The 20,459-nt window shown below is 45.3% G+C and overlaps 1 protein-coding gene across 4 annotated transcripts in view; it reads right to left on the bottom strand.

The window, feature by feature from the left end:
- The window catches only part of DENND1A (DENN domain containing 1A), a 2,718,319-nt gene that overhangs the window by 127,493 nt on the left and 2,570,367 nt on the right, over positions 1-20,459 (bottom strand). The window lies entirely within an intron of this gene.

Raw genomic sequence — 20,459 nt, 5'->3', positions numbered from 1 at the left:
AAGAATTTCTGTTGCTCTCCTTCACAATCTGAAAGCTGCTGTGTCTCCAAAGACTGACCCAGAGAGGACCTGGTAAGGCACCCTCTTCCGGAGCTACGAGGGACCATCTTGCACCAGCTGACCTTTGCCAAAGTTCCCTGGTAGACAGACCTTCGACAGGCTGCCGACCCGATACAGGGACTGCTGTGGAATTCCAAGGAGAAGCGCCCGGACTGTTGTCCGCCACTGTCGACGACCGCCGTCACCGACTGGAGCCGGCGTGCTCCCGTTTGGCTAAGAACTTAATTGATCCAAGGATGCTCTCATCCGCATCATCGCCGCTGTATCCTGCCGCAGAAGGCCTGACCGTCGATGCGCCGAGGAGCATCCGGCGGTGGGTTTCCCGCCACCCAAAAGACCACAGAGAGGCTGATGACTCGACGCCCTTACTGGGCCACAGTTCTTCAAACTCTTTGCGGTCCAGATCTATCGAGACCGAGGTGCCCCGCACGCCTCTTGCTTGCAGGACGTTTACGCTTCCCCGTCAATGAGCACCGCTAGAAACGACGCAGCCACTTCAGCGTCATAGCTCGACCTGTTCTCCATCGGACGTTCGACGACCCGTGACTCCTGCCTTAAAGGGAGGGCACTCAAGAAGGGCCGTCAATTCCCCGACGAGGAACGCTACAACACCAAGGTACTTTGGGGTTGCAGAACTATTGGAAAGTCTAGTGTGAACAATATATGGACTGGGCTTGTATCTTTCTTCTACAGTTTGCCCAGGTGGGGGGATCTCCACACAGAACTGTGTCTCGTGGTACGGGGCCAGTATTCTGCCAAGTGTTCAACCATCTTGCTTTCCTTCCTCTCTCTACTGCTGGTTTCTTCTTCATTTGATCTGTGCGTCATTCTGACCGTATGCACTTTAATGAGATCTGATAACGTTGGTGGTACCACTTTAGAACTGTATATATTTACCATTGTTGATTTTCGGAGTACAAAGTGAGTTATTGTGATATTGTATATACCTTTGAATATTAATTATACATAAAGACTGTGTTGTAACCGATACAGGGTGTGGACATTCCTTTGTGGGTGTTCGGGGACTACACTGTACTTAAGAACCAGCCTGCATCACCTCTCGAGAAGCTAGGCCTTGATTGCTCAACCATAGCTACCAAATAGAGAATCTTGGCTGAGGTCCTCTGTGCCTCTCCTCTACCATATAGAGAGCGGAAGTACAGACACCCCCCACTGGCATCTTTACACTCAGAGGGGTCAGGACTGCCAAATTCCAGTTAAGGCGAGGTGTCAAGACCACTAGCCGAGTGGAGACTATCATACAGGTCTCTCATTTTCGGCTCTTTAGAAATTAGCTCCTCAGGCACATTCTAGGTACCACATTGCAACCTAAAAGGAGCGGAATCTTCTTCAGAGGGGGTGTTCCTCCGCATAGATCGAACACATTCCTTCAGGACAGGCTTGTAAATCTTGTCCTGCATGCCAAAGGCTTCGACAAAGTTGAAGTGGCCATCAACGGTGTCGAAGACTGCTTCGAAAATGGCACCGATTTACTCAGCGCTGCCTTCAACTTTGGCATTGACAGGTCTAACTTCGATCGAGTCGTCAAGGTCTTCGATGATTTATGCTTCTTTGGTAGTAACAAAGAAGGACTTGGTTCTCGAGTCGACACTCTCGACGACTTGTCATCGGGCCGAGAACTTTCTCGGCGTGTTTCCGGTTTCATGCTCGGCTTCGAAGTTGTAAACTTCGACTTCCCTTTGTCATCTATGGGAGCGACCAGGGCATGGCTCTTGTGCATTTCTTTCGAAGGGGTCGAGACCGCATTCTCGAAAAATATGCATCATCTCCGACCGAAATGCATCACAGTTTGCGTGGGAATTGCATTTTGTTGGGCATGTGATTACCTCAGTAGAGGAATCAGATGATGAAGATGGAGACCTATGATGTCTCTTCTTTGCCTTCTTTGAGGAAGACGAAGATTGCCATGATCGACTCCTCGCGCGGGGCGGCGTCTCTAGACTCGCCAGAATTTTTCTCCTGCTTCGAAGATAACCTAGCCACCGCCAGTTTACCTCTACGCTCCCTGAGAGCTTTCTCTGTCATGGCCTGACAGGACCCGGTACGGTGCCCGGAGTTCAGACACCGCAGGCAGACTCTGTGAGGATCCGTAACTGTCATCTTCGATCTGCAGTCATGGCATTTTTTTTAAACCGGACTTTGGTGTCGAAGGAGTCAAAAAAGAAGACATTTTTCTTGTGAAAAACTGAAGCACGCAATTAATAAACTCAGAAAAACAAACTGAAGCCAACGGGCACTGCATGTACGATTTATGCTGATGATGACATTGACGATCGACGGTGGCCCTTAAGGCACATCGACGCGATGACACTGCATACAGTGCCCTCTGTAGAGAGAGAAAATTCAGAAGCAGCAAAACTGGAGATATATGATACAAGAGGAGGAATACGTGGGAGCACACAATCCATTCAATATTTGTTTTTTTGATAGTTTAGGTTTATGAACTTGGATAATGAAAGTTTTATTAAGGTTTAGAATTAAGTGGTTGGCCGGCAAATGCACCTGTATGGCCCTTATGCTGCTTTGAAGGCCAATGTGCGTTTGGTCAAAAATGACTAAATCTTCTGCATAGACCCACAATTGTTTGATTCCCTAATTTAACTGAAAAATGTACACTCGAGTCTAAGCTCCCAAATCAGACATGATTTGATGAGAGAAACGAGCAAGGATACACCCCTGTTTATTACCTTTGTTAAATAAGATTGCTGGTGTGAGAGTTCCCTTGTTATTCAATCTGAAGCAACAAGTGGTGTTTGCATAAAACAACATCAACAGATTTAATAATATTTAATAATATAAATAATGAAACATTGCAGGCTGTCAATCTTTGACACAATCCATTTCTATTAATAGTATTGAAAGCACTTGAATGGTTAATTAAAGCCACACAGTCCAAACAGCTCTGGTTGTGCACATGATTTCAACAGGTTTACCGTAAAATTGTAATGTGCGTATTAAATCAGGCAATAGCTCACTACCATCAGATGTCAACAGACAGTCCGGTAAGTCGGTGGCATTAGTTTAGGGTGTTACGCTGGCTACAATGTAGCAGGTGCACACATATAATTGCTAAGGATGTGTTATAAACAGCCATTAGAACATTATCTTCCTTTAAATTTGCATCCAATTTCTCTTCTTCCTTATCTTTCTAAATTAATTGAACGTCTAGTCTATTCTCAGGTCTCTACATTTGTCACAGATAACTCTATTCTCCCTTGTTGCCAGTCTCGTTCTCGACCCTGGTCATTCAACAGAAGCTGCTGTGTTATCTGTGTGTGACTCTTTGCTTTCTGCTCGTTAGTCTAAACACTTTTCTCTTCTTATACTATTGGATCTTTCTGCTGCATTCGACACAGCCAAACACACTTTACTCTTATCTTCCCATTCTTCAGATGGTTTCTCTGGCTCTGTTCTAGCTTGGTTTCATTCTTATCTAGCTAACCGCATTTACTCTGTATCTTGTAGCAGCTCTTGCTCCGATACTATTTCTCTTCTCTGTGGTGTTCGTCAAGGTTCTGGTCTTGGTCCTTTTCTCTCTACAAGCCACCTCTTGCTGCGGTTAACTCTTCTGTTGGCATATCACATCGTTTTTATGCTGATACACAACGTTTTCTGTCCTTTGTTTCTTTCTCATCTTCTATTCATGACAATTTGACTTCTTGTCTCCTAACAATCAAGTCCTGGATGTCAGATCACTTTTTTGTTTTGAATGCATTTAAAACAGAAGTTCTTTTATTTCCTGCTAATACTATTGCTTCCCCTTCTGCACTGCCTTCTATCTTTTTCCCTCCTTCCTCCTTACCTATTTCTACTACTGCTCGCAATATTGCTCTTTATCTTGATACTGATCTATCCTTCTCGTGTCATATTTCTATTATCTCTCGTTCTTGTTGATTTCATCTTTTTAACATTCGTAAAGCTCATCCTTTTCCTTACCTTTAAAGCTACTAAACCTCCAATTTCTTCTATCCTTTTAACCTATATTTTCTATTGCTGTACTATTTTCTTTGGCCTTCCTGTATTTCGCTAAGCTCCACTTACATTGTTATTCAATGCCTCTGTTCATCTCTCATATTTTTTATCACCTTGCGATTCTATTTCTTCATCTTTATCTTCACTTGGTTGGTTCTCATTTCATTCCAGTCTTAAATTGTATTTCCTTTGTATTGTGTTTAAATCTCTTTTTGGTCTTTCTCATGTTTATCTTTCAACTTTAGTTTCCCTCTATTCTCCTTCTCGCCCGCTTTGATCTCAATCTCATTTTCTATTATCAGTTCCTCATCATCCATGTGCCCAATCACGTTTTCGCTCCTTTTGACTTCTTGCCCCACTACATTGGAATGCTCTTCCTTACTCTCTTTGCTCTCTTACTTCTTATTCATACTTATTTGAACAATTAGTTTATCCATTCCTAAATTGAAGCTTATACATTTTGTATAGTTGCTCAATTTCATTTATTGGACCGTAGTTTTATTATTGTACAGTGCTTTGGAGAAAAGCGCTATTTAAATGTCAAATTAATACGAAACATGAAAATATAATACAACTTTAGCTATTGTACGCAGTGCAGCACTTTACAGACAACGTTTGTACCTTTCTCTCTGCCATCCGCCATTAAGATTGCATTTCTCTACCCAGCTCTCCAAACGCCTTATTTTATACCTTGCCCGTTATCATTCCCCCTGACCTCGTCACTCCATCCCCCAGGCACTCAGCCCTGGAACCTTATTAGGCAGTGAACTAAAGTCTCAACAATTCATTGGCTCTGCTGCCACGGCGGACAGGATAAACCTACTGCACATATGAAAGACATGTCCCACCTCATCTACCACTCTCCTTAAGCCTTTCACCACACACACTTGCCCCCCCACCACCCACACACAGTTAGGTCAATCCCCAATAGTCACACAGCAAGTGCCCTGCCTCACAATCATTCTCTTAGTACCAACATTCCAACAACACCCAACACAGGAGACAGAGGCAGGAGGAGACACACCCCTTGCTCTCAACAGCAACCATCAATTTCCCAACCCCACCAATCTTGCACCCCCAATCTTATAGCAGAGTCAAGATGATGAGTTCATTGTTCTTACTGGTATGTCCTGTCTCCCAGTCTTCAGACTCCTGGGACAGGTCACAAACATCCTGAATATATATCACAAGTGTGGTGTCAGCACTTTATTAATCCAAAATGTTATTTAGCAAACCTGAGCAAAAAGAGATTCGGACATGGATCTGGTGCCCAGAGAGTAATTCTTATTGAAAGTGAGGGGCATAGCACACATTGCGCTTCTGCAGTTGACATCTTCAGGCATGTGTTGCTGAAACGACACTGACGCGGTCTGCGCAGCGTACACAAGGACTAATAACCACCAGAGGACGCATCTTCAGAATGCATGCTTGAAGGATACAAGAGACTACCCAGCGGCCCGACAAAGGCTTCAACGCCAGTTTTCCCTGGAGAAGGTCTACCACAAGCCACACATGAATGATCTGAAACTCAGATGTCCGAGGTTCTGTCGACTAAGGACTTCAGAGGCGCCTGACATCCAGATGGTGCAGAGTTCTCTCAGACTCCAAGGGCGGAATCAGGAAAAAGATGGCAAGGTTTTCATGATTGATGTTTTCTGGTTTCATATGTAAATATTGTAGCCCATTTAGGATGTAAATGGAATTCTACATCCTGCATGAGTGAGACTAGTCGCAACTCTGCGGCTGTGGCAGCATGTGAATTTACTGAAATTAAAGAGGAGTATGTTCAAGACCAACGCGCGATAAAGACATTGAACTCAAAAATGCCCAAAAGGTGTTGTGGCCAGGACCCCTTACTCCAGGAGGCATTAGAACTGGCTATTTCGATGAAACTGTAGGGTCATGGGATTTAAAATTAAGTATTGTGCTGACTGTGGATATGAGTAGTGTGGGGGGGCGAGCAGCCAAATGTAAACAGATTAATTGCTGTAACATCCATACTTCACAGGGATACAGGAAAAATATATGCAATCATGAAAAGGGAGGAACTACCAGTGTAGTGGGCCTCATGGCACTTTAGGTCATTACACTGGGGTCTACCAAACAGTCACAACATACCACAAATCCCTAGGGTCAGAGTACAGTTTTTCCTAGAATTGCTTGATTGATGACTTACAGCACTAACATTTAAGGGTGGTTGTGTCTTGGCTAACTTCTGCCCAGTGGGCAAAAGAGGGGAAATTAGCAGAAAACATGACCCCTAGGAGCAGACACAGAAATGTGCTGAACAGCTAGACCCCAAGGACTTAGTCATCTCTTTGGAGGCATGCACAATTTGCAGGGACTCATCAGTAAATTCCCCAAAAAGATGGTTACCATAAAAGAGCAAGTCCAGAGGTTTTGACTAACCATGAGTGAATCCTGAGGTCCTCATCTAAGAGTGCCTCCTCAAGACCAAACCCTTGCCCCATGGCATGCACTACATGTTCCGCCATGTCAAGGCCTGATTACAAAATCTGGTGAGAAGCTTCTATTCCATCTCCGAGAAGTTTGTTGAAACCCTGTCTCAGCTCATCAGTGGGCAAGTTCTCAGGTGCACCAAGGATGATACTTCACAGACCAAACATTTAATTGGCCAGGGCACAATTAGTGTTCAGAAAGCGTAAAGCCAGGCTGCCAGGCCTTGCGTCCCATTGTGCCCAGCTTCTTGATCTCCCTATTGGGGTGCAAAGAATGAAATAATGTGGTCTTCATACTCACCGTCGTGGACTGCACCACCAGCAATGTCGCCGGTAGTGCTGCGTACCGGTGCCCCCTCAGACATTTGTCCAGTAGTAGGGCGTAGCCCCTCGGGTGGACACCCGGGGAAAGAACCTTGCGGTCCCTCAGCAACCTCACCTGCAGGATGTAGCAACACCTCAGCCTGCCAGCCGGTAGCGGAAACAGCCTTGGTAATTGGGCTGGTGTTAGAACCTGGACAGTCCCGCCCGCTCAGACGTTTCCTCGGAAAGGAGTAACCTTTGCTGGGTGCTTATGAAAAGACTGGACCTACCTTGGGCCTTGACTTGTGCCTGATGAAGTTCTTCTAGTCCTCTGGAGGATCTTTTGAAGAGGTCCCTCCACTGAGCTAACCTGTTCTTCAGAGCGTGGAGTGCAAGCGCGTTGCACGCTATAAAACCTTCCCAGCCATGGTCGGGGCCAAGGCAGCGGAGGCAAAGAGGGTGGGGGTCGGAAGTAGGAAGAGCCCTTCGCAGGCTGGACACCTGCTGAAGCCCAAGGACGTCGACATGCGCCAGGGAGGAGCGTGGCGCCAGAGGACCGAGTACCTGATTAAAGATTAAAGACAAAAGACAGTATCTGGGGAAGAGCGCATGGAATTACAAGGCTGAAGCCAAACCCAGGAGTGCTGGTGAAAGCGGTCCGTTCCTGTCGACACGGAAAAGAGGCCTGGGGAGTGGCAATGGTGGGTGGAGTCAGGGGAGCGCATGTTCCCAGGGCCGTTACCCCGTGCATCTCTAAATTTAAAGGGGGAGGTTTTTTCCGGTGAAAAAGGTTCCGTCTCCCGTCCCTAGCAATTACGCCCGTCTCCCGTCCCTACCGAGGGACGCCCGTACAGTATGGAGGAATGCGGATGAGATGTAGGAGTACTGTTAATACGTAGTAGTGCAAGGTAGAAAGAAAACGTATAGAAGCTTGCTATAGAGGAATATATAACACGGCAAGGACGGCCATAGTAGGAAGATGGACGCTGGCTTATGTTGAATTCAACCAAGCTACCTCACAGACAGGCCGAGGCTGTAGAATTAGGAGACTTGGAAAAACAGCTCTGTGTGCAGACCCAATGATGAGTCAAGTTTGGCCCAGAGTTAAGGATGCTATTTTTAAAGGATAAGTACACAGCACAAAGTCAGTACATGGATAAGCTCTGAATTTGGGACATTCTTCATTGATGGAAGAAGAAGAAAACATCTGTGAGAGCCAAATTGCTGGTCAATTAAAAGTATACAAAGTTCATGTGCGATAGAGTGAGCAAGTCTCTGGAGGCCAAGAGGAGCAACAGCACCCTGCATAATTAAATCAAAAAGCAGTAAACACAAGGGTGAAATGGACAAATTTGTGGTCGCTTCACACGTGACTCAGAAGTCAAAAACAAAGGCTATTCATTAGAGCTTTTAGCTAAGATAGTGGTGTGCTCACACTCCCTTGAATTTTCCAAGACAGTGAGCAGGCAACAAGGTCAACTACAAATGGAAGACTTTGGTTTATGGACTACCGATGGGACTAATTGGGAAAATGGGGAGTAGTTTGACGGGATTCAAACACCTAAGTTTCGTTTCACATACGCGCTGCTAAAGAAACTAAAGTCGAAGCTTGGGATAGTATGCCAACAAATCCGAGGAGTTGAGGGAAAACCTGACATGCAATGTAGCATAGACCAACCCACTGATGTTTTGCCCGCTATAATCAGTACTATACGTGTTTAGAGGTAGTTCGAGGCGTGCCCTAGAGATAAGGGGTAGCCAATGATGTAATAATCCATATATGTTCTATAAGTAGAAATATTCCCATAACCAATCCCTTCCCCTGATAGGTTTTGTATTTTGCCACTTAGAATGACGTCCTAGGTGACGCATATTGGGGTATAAGACCTCTTTGTAATCAAGCTGCTATGCGAGTGTGCATGCATCCATCAGTTCGATGTGTGTGAGATCTCCCTACTTTATTAACTTGACAATAAAGTAGTACTTGGCCATTTTCTTTAAGTCTGTCCAATTATTTGGTTTGAGATCATTATTGTACTTCCATCTAGCACAAACAGATGCTTCAAGGTGTTAGATCACAATGATGTACCTGCGGGGGTTATGGGCGAAAGGGCCCTCTCAATGAGGAACGTCTCTCACCTTTGCAGTATTGGTGCGGGGGAGGGGCAGAAGCTATGGATGACTTATTCATCTGCCTCACAACAAAGAAATCAATTAGAAATATATATTGTGGGATTTCATTAAACAGGATTGTGAGAGGTGACTGATTAAGCTTTACACCCAGTATAAGACAGATGCTGACCTTTCGGGAACTTGTGTGCCAGGTTAGTTCCAGATGTTTACACCTACCAGCAATTGTCATCAGCTGAGAAGTCCAGTAATGTTGCCAGGTATCTTACATGGATTTCCTTTGCCCTTTTTATCAGATGGAATGCTGGGGGAAGACAAGCTTGAAGACTCGAGGCAATCAGATCTCTACATTTACTCACACCATTTAGTAGGATTTTGATACAGCAGATCCTAGATCACGAGGCGTCATTGTTGCCTGTGGACAACCTCTGAGCAACATATAGGCTGAACATTGATCTCCTAGGTAAATAATTGAACAGCATTTGTTAAAGTATCGTATCTTAGACCACCTTCTGTAAAATGAGAGATTGTGTGAATGATGTCCCCTGTCCAAAGATCACACAAGTTATTATTTTTGTTTTCTTGTTATCCTCGACTAGAAGCTGGATGTCCCATAGATTTGCAAAGCAAGTCCTAGTCTAATTGGGCACCATATATTTGCAGGTTTTCCAACCCTAATTTTGTGTGGTGAGTTGTCTGCAGTTTTGGGTCTCTTGATGGTATACGGTTGGTGAAGAGAGCACTTGACAGATCAGTTTGATCCCTCGAGTATGATTCGATGATTGCCCATTTAGGTATTTTCCGTGTCCAATGGATCGAACTAAAGCTTGGTGATAATCACTCAGCAGTGATACCGCGACAGCACCTTTTTCCACAAGCCACTTTAGCGATCTGAAGGAAAGGTTGTTTCTTTGGGCTCCACTCGCAGTTCTTGATTAAGCTTTCAAGTGGTTGATCGCTTTGCATGGAACATAGTTCATGCAATTGCATACATGCGATCATAGTATATGTTATGTTATGTATGTACTTATTATGTGCCGAAATCCCTCAGGCATATCTTTAAGAGAAAGAAATGCAGCCACCAGCATTCACTTATTGGACCTGCACTTTGCACAGTGTGAAAGAATGGAAGTGGACGTTTCAAACAAAGGAATGCATGATTGTTGGCAGCTGACTTTCATATAGTATGTGGTTTCCTCGAGATAATTATAAAAGTGATATGTTTGGTCGAGTATGTTTGATTGTGACATTTCCAACCTCTTTTTTTGCAATGGGGTCCCTCTCGGTGCCCTTCCATATGCCCTGCCCCCAGCAGTGTGTGTGTGGATATATATATTTTCAATGAAAAAACTTCAGTTATGAGAGAGTCAAGGTGATCAGATGTAATGCAACAAAACCGTTGCAATTCAGCAGAAGTGGGAAGTGATGATCACTTGGCGTCCCCCATGATGTAATTCTGTATGTCGTTGCAAAGCCTTTCTGTTATATACTATGTATGTGCTCATGGGTTTTGCAACGGGGGGACACTGAGTTAAGTGGCCACCACTTGCTACATCTGCTGAATGTAAAGTGTTTTGTTGCGTCTGAAGACCTTAAATTTCTCTTAAATAAAGATTTTCATGAATTTGAAGGGGTTTGTTACGTCTGAAATCCTTAAATTTCTCTTAACTAAGTTTTTCAGGAATTTCAAGGGCTTTGTTATATTATAATTTCTTCAGAGCCCACTAGGCACAGCCTTTGGCCGTGGATACTGTACATGTTGCACCAATAGGTTTCTTTGGGACCCACTAGCCATGGCCTTAATCTCTTGACTAAACTTTCTTCACTGAATTTCAAGGGTTTTGTTATGCTATGGTTTCTTCAGGGCGCACAAGCTATGGCCAGTGACCACGGCCTTCGGTTGTGGCCACTGTGCCACCAATAGGTGCTACACCAATATACATTTTCCCAAAGACGCATTTCCATTTGCTGCAATGTGATCATTGTAGGTGTACATTTTCTTTTCACTCTCTAGTCCCGGGAAAATTTCCTGGAAATCAATTCAAATTATGATGATTCCTGCAGCATTCGATCAAAAACGCAAAATAATTTAAAACTCATCCCTGACCTCAAAGGCACTCACCATGTGCCCCTCCCTCTTCTCTTGGTGCCTCCAGCCCCTTCAATTGCTTTTCCGCTCCCTGACCCTCTCCCATTACCCCCTATCACTCTTTGGTTTGTGTGATGCAGTTTCTTTTCTGATTGTGTATTGTGACATTGCCTTGGTAATTGCCTGATATTCCCTCAATGTAGTCGTATAACATTTAGAAATAAAATGGTTGTATGGTAGAATTGTTTGTATTTCGGTGGTACTAAAATTACGTAGTGCTGAAAATCTCAAACAATTAGCGAACAAGAGGAGCTGGGTGTTGCGGGGGTATCCCCGCAGCCATGTTCGCTATAATGGGACTGGGGGACGCGGGTGTTCTCCGCTTAGTATAAAATAAAGCTGTTTGAAAATTAAAAAGGACCCTGCGTTGTTGGTTCCCATCTACGTAAGTTAAGGGAACTGTCGTTGCAAGGAACACACAGCTGAGTGTGCCGCCAAAAAGTATGTAAGGGGGGGTGGGTTGGTGGGTGGATGCGTGTAATCTAATGCACGATTATACCACAGCGCACTTTTCGAATTTGGAATTTTGCGTCACTGTGTAATGACATATATCCTTCCCCCAATAAGCCGAGAACGTTCTATCCGTAACAGATTCCCTAGACCACCCCCAACCTCATGTAGTGTCCTCTTTCCCCCTCCCCACCACCAGCCAGATGCGATTGCATCCGTTTTCCTCCTCCAAAGTGCATTTTGAGGACTTTTAATTTTCGGCTTCCCCCGTATTATTTCGGGAATCGTTCGTATCGACAAAAAAAAAAAAAAAGAAATGCCAGTTTATTATTTATGTCACATTTTTTTAAAAACTACTAGACAGATTTCCCCAAAACCAGAAAAGGAAATTGTGACACTTTGTGTCCAAGCTGTTTCTTATTTGGTCCAAATGCATGTGGAGTCACGACTGCTAAAAAAAAAAAAAAAACTTTTTGTCTATGGGAAAATAAATGGAAATCCCGTCCAGTGAGTCAAAGTTTTTTAGCAATAGAATGTTGGTAAAGGTCTGTGCACACAGGCTTAGAGGGCGGCTATTGCTGCACTATACAAGATTTTTTTTCCATCACGATCAGACTAACCCGATCAAATGTACCACTTGAAATTATCATGGTGAAACCAGTGGATACCATATTATATAGAACATCATTACTTTTGAGTAATGGTTTAGTTAGATACGGTAACCTGAAAGGGTAAAAAACTACTGATTAGAAAGTAGACAGTTTATTGACATATCACTGTATTTATTGAAGAAAATGCATAGTTACGGTTTAAGAATGGCGTTTGTAAAAATAAAAACAAAACAAAAATGATTTTATACTAAATGTATTTTTGCTATATTAATAAAAAAAAAAGATTTTACTACAGTAAGTGCATCAATAAACTAAGCTAGCGATCACATGATCATGCTTTATTTCCATAAACTAAAAGGACCTTTTTAAAGGCACCTCGTGCTGCTTCTCTTCTCACAAGCTTGCTCTCAGGCCTGAATATCTTCTCAACCCATGTCCTGCAAACCCCACCTCAAGCCAGTGCACAGATGCCCACCAAGTCCCTCTCCAGGGCTAGACAGAACCACTTTCAACAGGACCCCTACTGCTTTTAAAGGCATTCAAGCCTGTGGGCTACCGGCGCGATACAAGCACACACATAACATAACAGGTTAGAACTTGCACCTGTACAGGCTGCTCATCAATGCTTTCATTAGCATTCCTCCAAGCCCCTGTACTATTGAAATAAAATCGCCTTCAGGTTAGTATATCATTAAACATGAGCTTGGGGCACTCGCACAGTGAACGTACAAAAATAACTACTGTAGTGATTGGAGCACATGCATAATCTTGTAGGTACAGCGCAGTAGTGTTTTTTCCTGAAGTATGTTTCATACACTCGATCTGACAATCCAAGGTCCAGCCTTTCCGGTAATGTTAGTAGGCACAGTAGGACGTGTGCACAGGCTCAATGGTGAGGCTGGGAAACCCGGTGAGAGGGACCCTGGCGACTGGGGAAGCCATCTTCTCTGCAATGCGACCCCAGAGGAGACATATGTAGGATCTTGTAGAACCGTTCCCCCATTTCAATCCTCATCACTCGGGCCACTCCTACTCTCCCAGACGCTATTAGCAAGAAGAGTGGAGGAACAGGAGTGTGCCCCACAAAATTAGAATCTGAAAGCCCTGGTCGGGAATGCACTGCAGGTCACTGGGTAGAGAGAAGGCATGGAGGTTGCCCCACACTATTGCGATAAGCAATTCCTGATCTTGAATGCATTGAATAGCGGGCAGGTACGCAAGCGTGGTCCAAATTGCAGACATGATCGAACTCTCACCTGTACATCATGGTGACAAGAGCCACAAACAGGCATGGTTGGAAGTTCAGAGAGATGCAGGCCCTAGGGAACCAACACAAGATGTAAGCCTCCTCTGTTGAAGTCTCGGCCTGTGGAGAAGTATGCCCAAGCAATAGAGACAAATGGCCACGCATGGGAGGGACAGAGGACTGACATCCAATCCAAAACTAAGACCAATAATCAAGCTCAGATCTCTCCACTGAGGCATCCGTGGTCCCACGTACAAGCTCAGCTCAAATGTAAAAGGGAGCAAAGACCAAGTCAGTGTCAGAAAGTTTGGAGAAAGGTGAACATTGTGGATGTATGTGCAGAGCAAGTGAGGAGAGAAAAGGAAGGAATATGAAGGGGAATTAGTTGGAGTAGGACAAGGAAAGGAGAGAGCAAGAGGGGAACAGGGAAAAGGCAGAGCTGTGAGAGGGACAGAGAGGTTCAAGGACAAGGTTGGAAAATAAATAGGGAATAGAGGAAGGGGAAGGGCTTCACAAAAAGAAGAAAGTTGGAGATGGAGGAAAGTAGTGAAAGTTCACTAAGAGGTACAGGTTGTAAAACCACCATTGGCCAATACTAAGAGTGCTCATGGCTGAAAGGTGTTCATAGCTGGAAAGTGTGCTGAGTGGTAGATCGCAATGGCAGTGGGGCCAGAATTTGCGTGATGCACAGGAAGCACAAGGAATACAAGTTTAAAGCCTTGTGGACCTGGGCCTAAAGACTGGTAGAGCCAACGCCAAAAAAACCCAACAGAAAACAAGTGGGAGAGACAGGCTAGCAATCACCTAGGTTCTGGTGGCAATGGCAAGTCTATCGAGGAAAATAAAATAAAGAAGAAACTAACTGGGAAGTAGGAGAGACAGCTATACGCTACCTGGAAACCATAGTGAAGATTCTGACAGGAGAGACATAACCTCACCAAGAACCTGGGGGAAATTATTTTGTTGTAAGAGTGAAGTAGGAGAGCTTGTGTACTCTAACCTAGAAGTCTCATTGAGAAGCTAAACTAAAAAGGCTTGAATGAAAGGTGAGACTGCAAAACGCAGTGTGAGTTGGAACCAAGAAGGTTCACTGAGTATCTGAGACAGCTGGCCCCATTGTGAACCACTGCCAGTAGGGCTAATTGGGAGTAGAAATAGCTTGGGTCAAGAGAGAACCTGAGCCTTGAGGACTCTCTACAAATCTGAACGAGGAAGGAGCCCGAGTAGGGCTCGGGAGACATGTCAGGCAGCAGCGACACCGGAATGTCCCAAAACGACAGCAGGCATCAAAGCGGACAATGACTGCAGACTGCACATGCAGCTCGGACAGTCAGGGAATAATTCAACTGTCATCTGAAAGCCAAGTGACTAAAACCCATAAGTGTGAACGCTCGCCTGCAACTTCAATGGAGGGATCCCAAGACCTGCAGACTCCAGGGAATGCCCTTTGGATTTTGGGCCACAGTAGAACAGGCCTTTTGTATCTGCAAACATTCCCCTTCACCTACATTGTTCCACTTGGCTCTCATATTTTAAGAAGCTTCATCCTTGTTTGTGGTTAGATCCCTCCTCTACACCCTGTTTTTATTTTACTTAATGAATCCATTATTTTTAAAACCTGATGCAAGTCTCAGGTCCTATTGCTTTGTGTTTATGATAAAAGATGCAGTAGACCAACCACAGAGGTGCCACAACATGGAATCTGTTCATGTATTAAAACAGGGCATACATAAGAGTACCTCTAAAGGCGTCATGCCAGCACATGTATGAAGGTATCGGGTCCTTATTCACACAGTGTTCCAATGCGATGCTGTAATTCAAGTCTACTGGTGATGATTTCATACAAACGCTAACTTTAGTGGCAACACTCTGCGACCCTCTTGCTCCTCCACTAAGTGAACCGCGATGCTGGTGTGTGGAGGTGAAGTTTTCCCTGCCACCTGGCACCATTGCAATCTTAGGCTAAAAACATCCAATGATCACAGATGACCTCTCCCATGACGATCCAACAGAGGAGTCAACTATGAGCTTCTGGCACAGTAGCATTCGAAGGGGAAACAATATGGTTTGTGCTGTAACTGCCTCATTTATTTTTCACACGCATTATGGCATTATGGCCATTTTCATTTGGGGTCACACCCCGTGGCACCACAGATTGGGAATGGATCATCAGAGAAATCTTCACTTATAAAATAATGATACATTTTTCTGAAATACTTACTACGGCTTGATGACTGTAGGAAACATGAACGTTAATATTTGGATTTTCCCCCTCTCTTTCCTAATATCTTTCTCTGGTTCATTGGACATTGAAAGGTTCCAGTTATTTTGGTCTGGTTTGGCAAATATTGGCACCAAAGAGACTCATTAAGAAATCAGACTGTTCACGGTTATCATCATAATCATAAGAAACCAATAACTTAATCTCCTACCTTTGATTACCTTTCAAATTGAAGTCTGTTTAAGTATAAGCCATGATGCAAATAGTTTTCAGATTCAATTCCCTGGTGCAGGGGGTGCGGCTTGCAGAGGTCATATTTTAGGAGTGGTAAACCAGTAGGAATTAGCAACATCCATCAGCTTTTCCCCAACCTCAATAGGAAAGGTTGGCAGGGTACTAGGAGGGCCTTTTAGGAATTGGCAACATCCATCTGCTTTTCCCCAACCTCAATAGGAAAGATGGGCAGGGTACTAGGAGGGCCTTTTAGGAATTAGCAACATCCATCAGCTTTTCCCCAACCTCAATAGGAAAGGTTGGCAGGGTACTAGGAGGGCCCTTTAGGAATTGGCAACATCCATCTGCTTTTCCCCAACCTCAATAGGAAAGATGGGCAGGGTACTAGGAGGGCCCTTTAGGAATTGGCAACATCCATCTGCTTTTCCCCAACCTCAATAGGAAAGGTGGGCAGGGTACTAGGAGGGCCCTTTAGGAATTGGCAACATCCATCTGCTTTAACCCAACCTCAATAGGAAAGGTGGGCAGGGTACTAGGAGGGCCCTTTAGGAATTGGCAACATCCATCTGCTTTTCCCCAACCTCAATAGGAAAGATGGGCAGGGTACTAGGAGGGCCCTTTAGGAATTGGCAACATCCATCTGCTTTTCCCCAACCTCAATAGGAAAGATGGGCAGGGTACTAGGAGGGCCCTTTAGGAATTGGCAACATCCATCTGCTTTTCCCCAACCTCAATAGGAAAGATGGGCAGGGTACTAGGAGGGCCCTTTAGGAAGTAGCAACATCCATCTGCTTTTCCCCAACCTCAATAGGAAAGGTGGGCAGGGTACTAGGAGGGCCCTTTAGGAATTGGCAACATCCATCTGCTTTTCCCCAACCTCAATAGGAAAGATGGGCAGGGTACTAGGAGGGCCCTTTAGGAATTGGCAACATCCATCTGCTTTTCCCCAACCTCAATAGGAAAGATGGGCAGGGTACTAGGAGGGCCCTTTAGGAAGTAGCAACATCCATCTGCTTTTCCCCAACCTCAATAGGAAAGGTGGGCAGGGTACTAGGAGGGCCCTTTAGGAAGTAGCAACATCCATCTGCTTTTCTCCAATCTCAATTGAAAAAGGGGGTCGGCTGCTACGAGGTCCATCCATCAATTTCATAAGATTAGAATGACTGCAACATTGTAGTCATTACTGCCCTTGAATTAGACCAACAACCTGAGCATTTATCATCTCCAGTTGCCCAATAACCATCACTGTCTTGGAAAACGACTCAATTGTTTAGTTTCAACTTCCCTGTGCATTGAAGATTGGACCTTATCATGGTTTAGTACAAAGTTAATAACAATCAACTCTAACTCTAGATATACAATTGTAATCAAACAAGGGGCAGTGGCTCATTCACTCAGGAACCGCTTGCTCTGGTTTTTAGAATAAGCATCCAATCTGAATGCAAAGTCTTTTGTAAATAGACCTCTTTAGATTGATGGACTGAAATGATGTTATATGTAAACACGGTTGGCACTCTTGCTCCAGAGGTCAGACTTAATTGGACATCGAGAGCATCTGTAATTATTTATGTATTCGAATCCCTCGCTTCTTCGGAGGGCACGAGCATCAGCATGAAAAGGTGAGTCATTGTGGTCTACGGTCTGTAGACCTGGGGGGTGTCATGGGCGTGCATGCTCTTGGTAGGGACACACCAGTGTTGATGAAAGGCATGCTGATGGGGCTACCCGGAAGCAGCTAGGGCCACAGCTCAGGACAGATAGAGCAAAGTCCAGCACAACTAGGGCACGGGGTCACAAACGTATTCATACCAACCTGATCATTAGCAACTCATTAATAAACACATGACTTGGGGCATGGCGCTAGTAACACACCCTACCACGCAGCCTACCCCGGTCCAAACTTCTTGTGAATTCACTAGCAGAGCCAAGGAATATTTTAGTTCACCGATTATCTTGGCAGGACAGAGATGAATAATGCATGCAGTGGTCAAAGGTTGCGTATGCCGTTCTGTGGTGATATCGTTTGTATCTGTCAATACTGTCTCTAAACATACGGTATCAGGTAAAGAGGGTGGTGGAAAAATAGGTTTCTTTCAAACTCGGTTGTTACAGGGGCACACAACACCTCTAAAGCCCTGGCTCTGCCCCAACATACAGGGGCACACAACACCTCTAAAGCCCAGGCTCTTCCCCCAACACTATTTGCTTAAGAACAGCGTACACATGATCTCTCGGATTAATACTTGATCTGCTTGTGCTTAGTGTCTGACCACTACAGCCGCACTGACTGTGGTGCCCAGGAAAGAAAATGAGCCCCACATCCTTGCTGCAGCATGAGAGTGTAGGACCTCGAAGCACACCAACTGTTGACCAACATACCAAAGGTAGAACGTGTCTGCTACTATTGTGCATTTGGCCCACGATAGTAGGTAGTGTCTCTGATTGTGGCCCCTACTGTATAATCCAGCAGGCCACTAGTCGGCACCCAAGGGACCCCACGCAGGCGATATCCAATCAGTTCCTTCATTGTTAGGTGCACCATTCATGACATGTGAGATGATTGTTTCTTGAGTTTGAGATACTGTCTAACCCACATAAAGTGACCAGAATGGCAACAGTTTATAGATACAATGTGGACCAGAAATTCAACATGGCGTCCAATACATTCAGAGAGAACTATGATACACACACAAAAGGTTATAGATGTTTGCTAAGTTCTGTACCCTATCTGTGTGTCTGTGTACTATCACCAGGCACAGCATGGCATGCCCGGCGCACAAAATCTGCCTAGCTTGTGTTTTCCCCTCAGTACAGGATACAAGTGGTCCTACAGGCAGCATGAGAATACTACGACATCACAGTCTGGCTGTTTGATGATTGGAGCAAAGCACGGGGACACCTTGTTCAGGGAGCTGGGGCTCTGTGCAAGGAATCTACTGGAAGTACTCATTTGTTTAGAAGCCTGCTCAGACTGCTCTTTTTTCGCTCCTTATTTTTTGATGCGCGTTTTAACAATATGTTTCAAAAACCTAGACAACATTTCAGTGTGTCCTGATGGAGCGTCAAAATAAATGTACATTTCTTTAAAAAACTGCATACTACACTAATACCCTTCTCCTTGAAAAACATGATTCAATGGGGGCTCTGGCCACAATTGTGGTCTATATAACACAACAACAGAGATGTTTGCAATGTTGCCAACTTTGGGTACTAATGTGATGCCTACACATAACCCCAAAATGTCTGGTCCTTGCCAATCATTTCACCCCTCTGTGCCACAGATTCCTTGGGCCTCATTACACGGTAGGCGGTAAGCCATGGTGCCATTTGCACCATGGTTGCTGCCGGTACCATACCGGTACCACCATGGAGGAAAGGGGAATTACCACCCCATTCCAAGGTTGGCGGGGCAGTAATTCCCCCCTTTCTCCATGGCCCTTCCCCATTCCCATTTTTGCCTTCATAGGGCATAATGGGAATGGAGAAGGAGCTAATTACGGTACTGCAAATTGCGGTACCGTAATTAGCACCAAGGTCCCTTTGCGGGTCCCAACTTTAACGGCTGGTCCACACCAGCCATTAAGGTCGGGTCCCTCAAAGGGACCTCGTAGTAAGGCGGTAAGGGTTAATGGTCACCGGTACCCTTACCGGTGACTGTTTACCCTTACCGCCTTCCGTGTAATGAGGTCCCTTATCTGCTAACAGCTGGTAGCACTGATATAGTCCCAGCAGACCAGCTGTGAAGGAAAGGGCACACAGCCACCTGTAAATAGATTTGCTGTTAAACAGGACATGATCTATGGCCTGATTTCTCACCTCACTCCACTACTATGTGACACAGACACCAATGTAACCCTCGGCCCAAATGGGCGCGGTCACCTAGGGGTTAGATATTAGAGAAAAACAACAGGACATAGGGGTTTTGTACATCTTAATTAAATGTGTATGTGCTTTACACATACTTACCTGAAAGTACCAAGTATCCCAGCATGGGGGACACATGGAGCACTGGGACAATACCTAATAGGCAGATCCCCCCTGCTAAAAAAGGTGGTCTGTACTTAAGAAGCTCCAAAAAGGAATGCAAGAAAAAGACGGTCGGACAGTGACAGTTGGAAGAGTGAGCCCAAGGGGAAAGACAGTGCATCAGGAAAAAGACAGAAAAGGAAGAGCTGTTTTGCTGGGGGGAGGTTGAGGAGGGTGTCACAGCCTCAAGCAAAACTCGGGCTGCCTCTGCTAGCTGCAGCCGGCCATAAGATAAGAGCCAGGCGCATGCAAAGTGCGGCCTGGGTGAAGACAAACGACCGCGCGTGCGTTGCAGTCCCCCAACCGAGGCGCGGCCTGTGGGTGTATGGTCCGTGCAGGAGCCAGACCGGACGGACCAGAGAAGACCGAAGTCCCGGGCCGCCGTAGTTGATGCGAGGCAGCTGTGGTGGTAAGTCAACCCTCTCCGGGGTGAAGAGGAAGAAGCCCCAGTGGTGCTGGCAGCGCAAAAGGGGTCGCTGCCCCCCCGGAGGCCATGCGTGCTACCCACTCTCCCCGGGGATAGACAGGGAGAGCGGTGTAAGACTTACCCAACGCCTTGCCGCAGCATGTCTGGTGC

Source organism: Ambystoma mexicanum, chromosome 8 (assembly GCF_040938575.1).
Source record: "Ambystoma mexicanum isolate Mex_15411 chromosome 8, UKY_AmexF1_1, whole genome shotgun sequence".
Classification (NCBI taxonomy): Eukaryota; Metazoa; Chordata; class Amphibia; order Caudata; family Ambystomatidae; genus Ambystoma; species Ambystoma mexicanum.
This window is presented reverse-complemented; position numbering and strand designations above follow the sequence as displayed.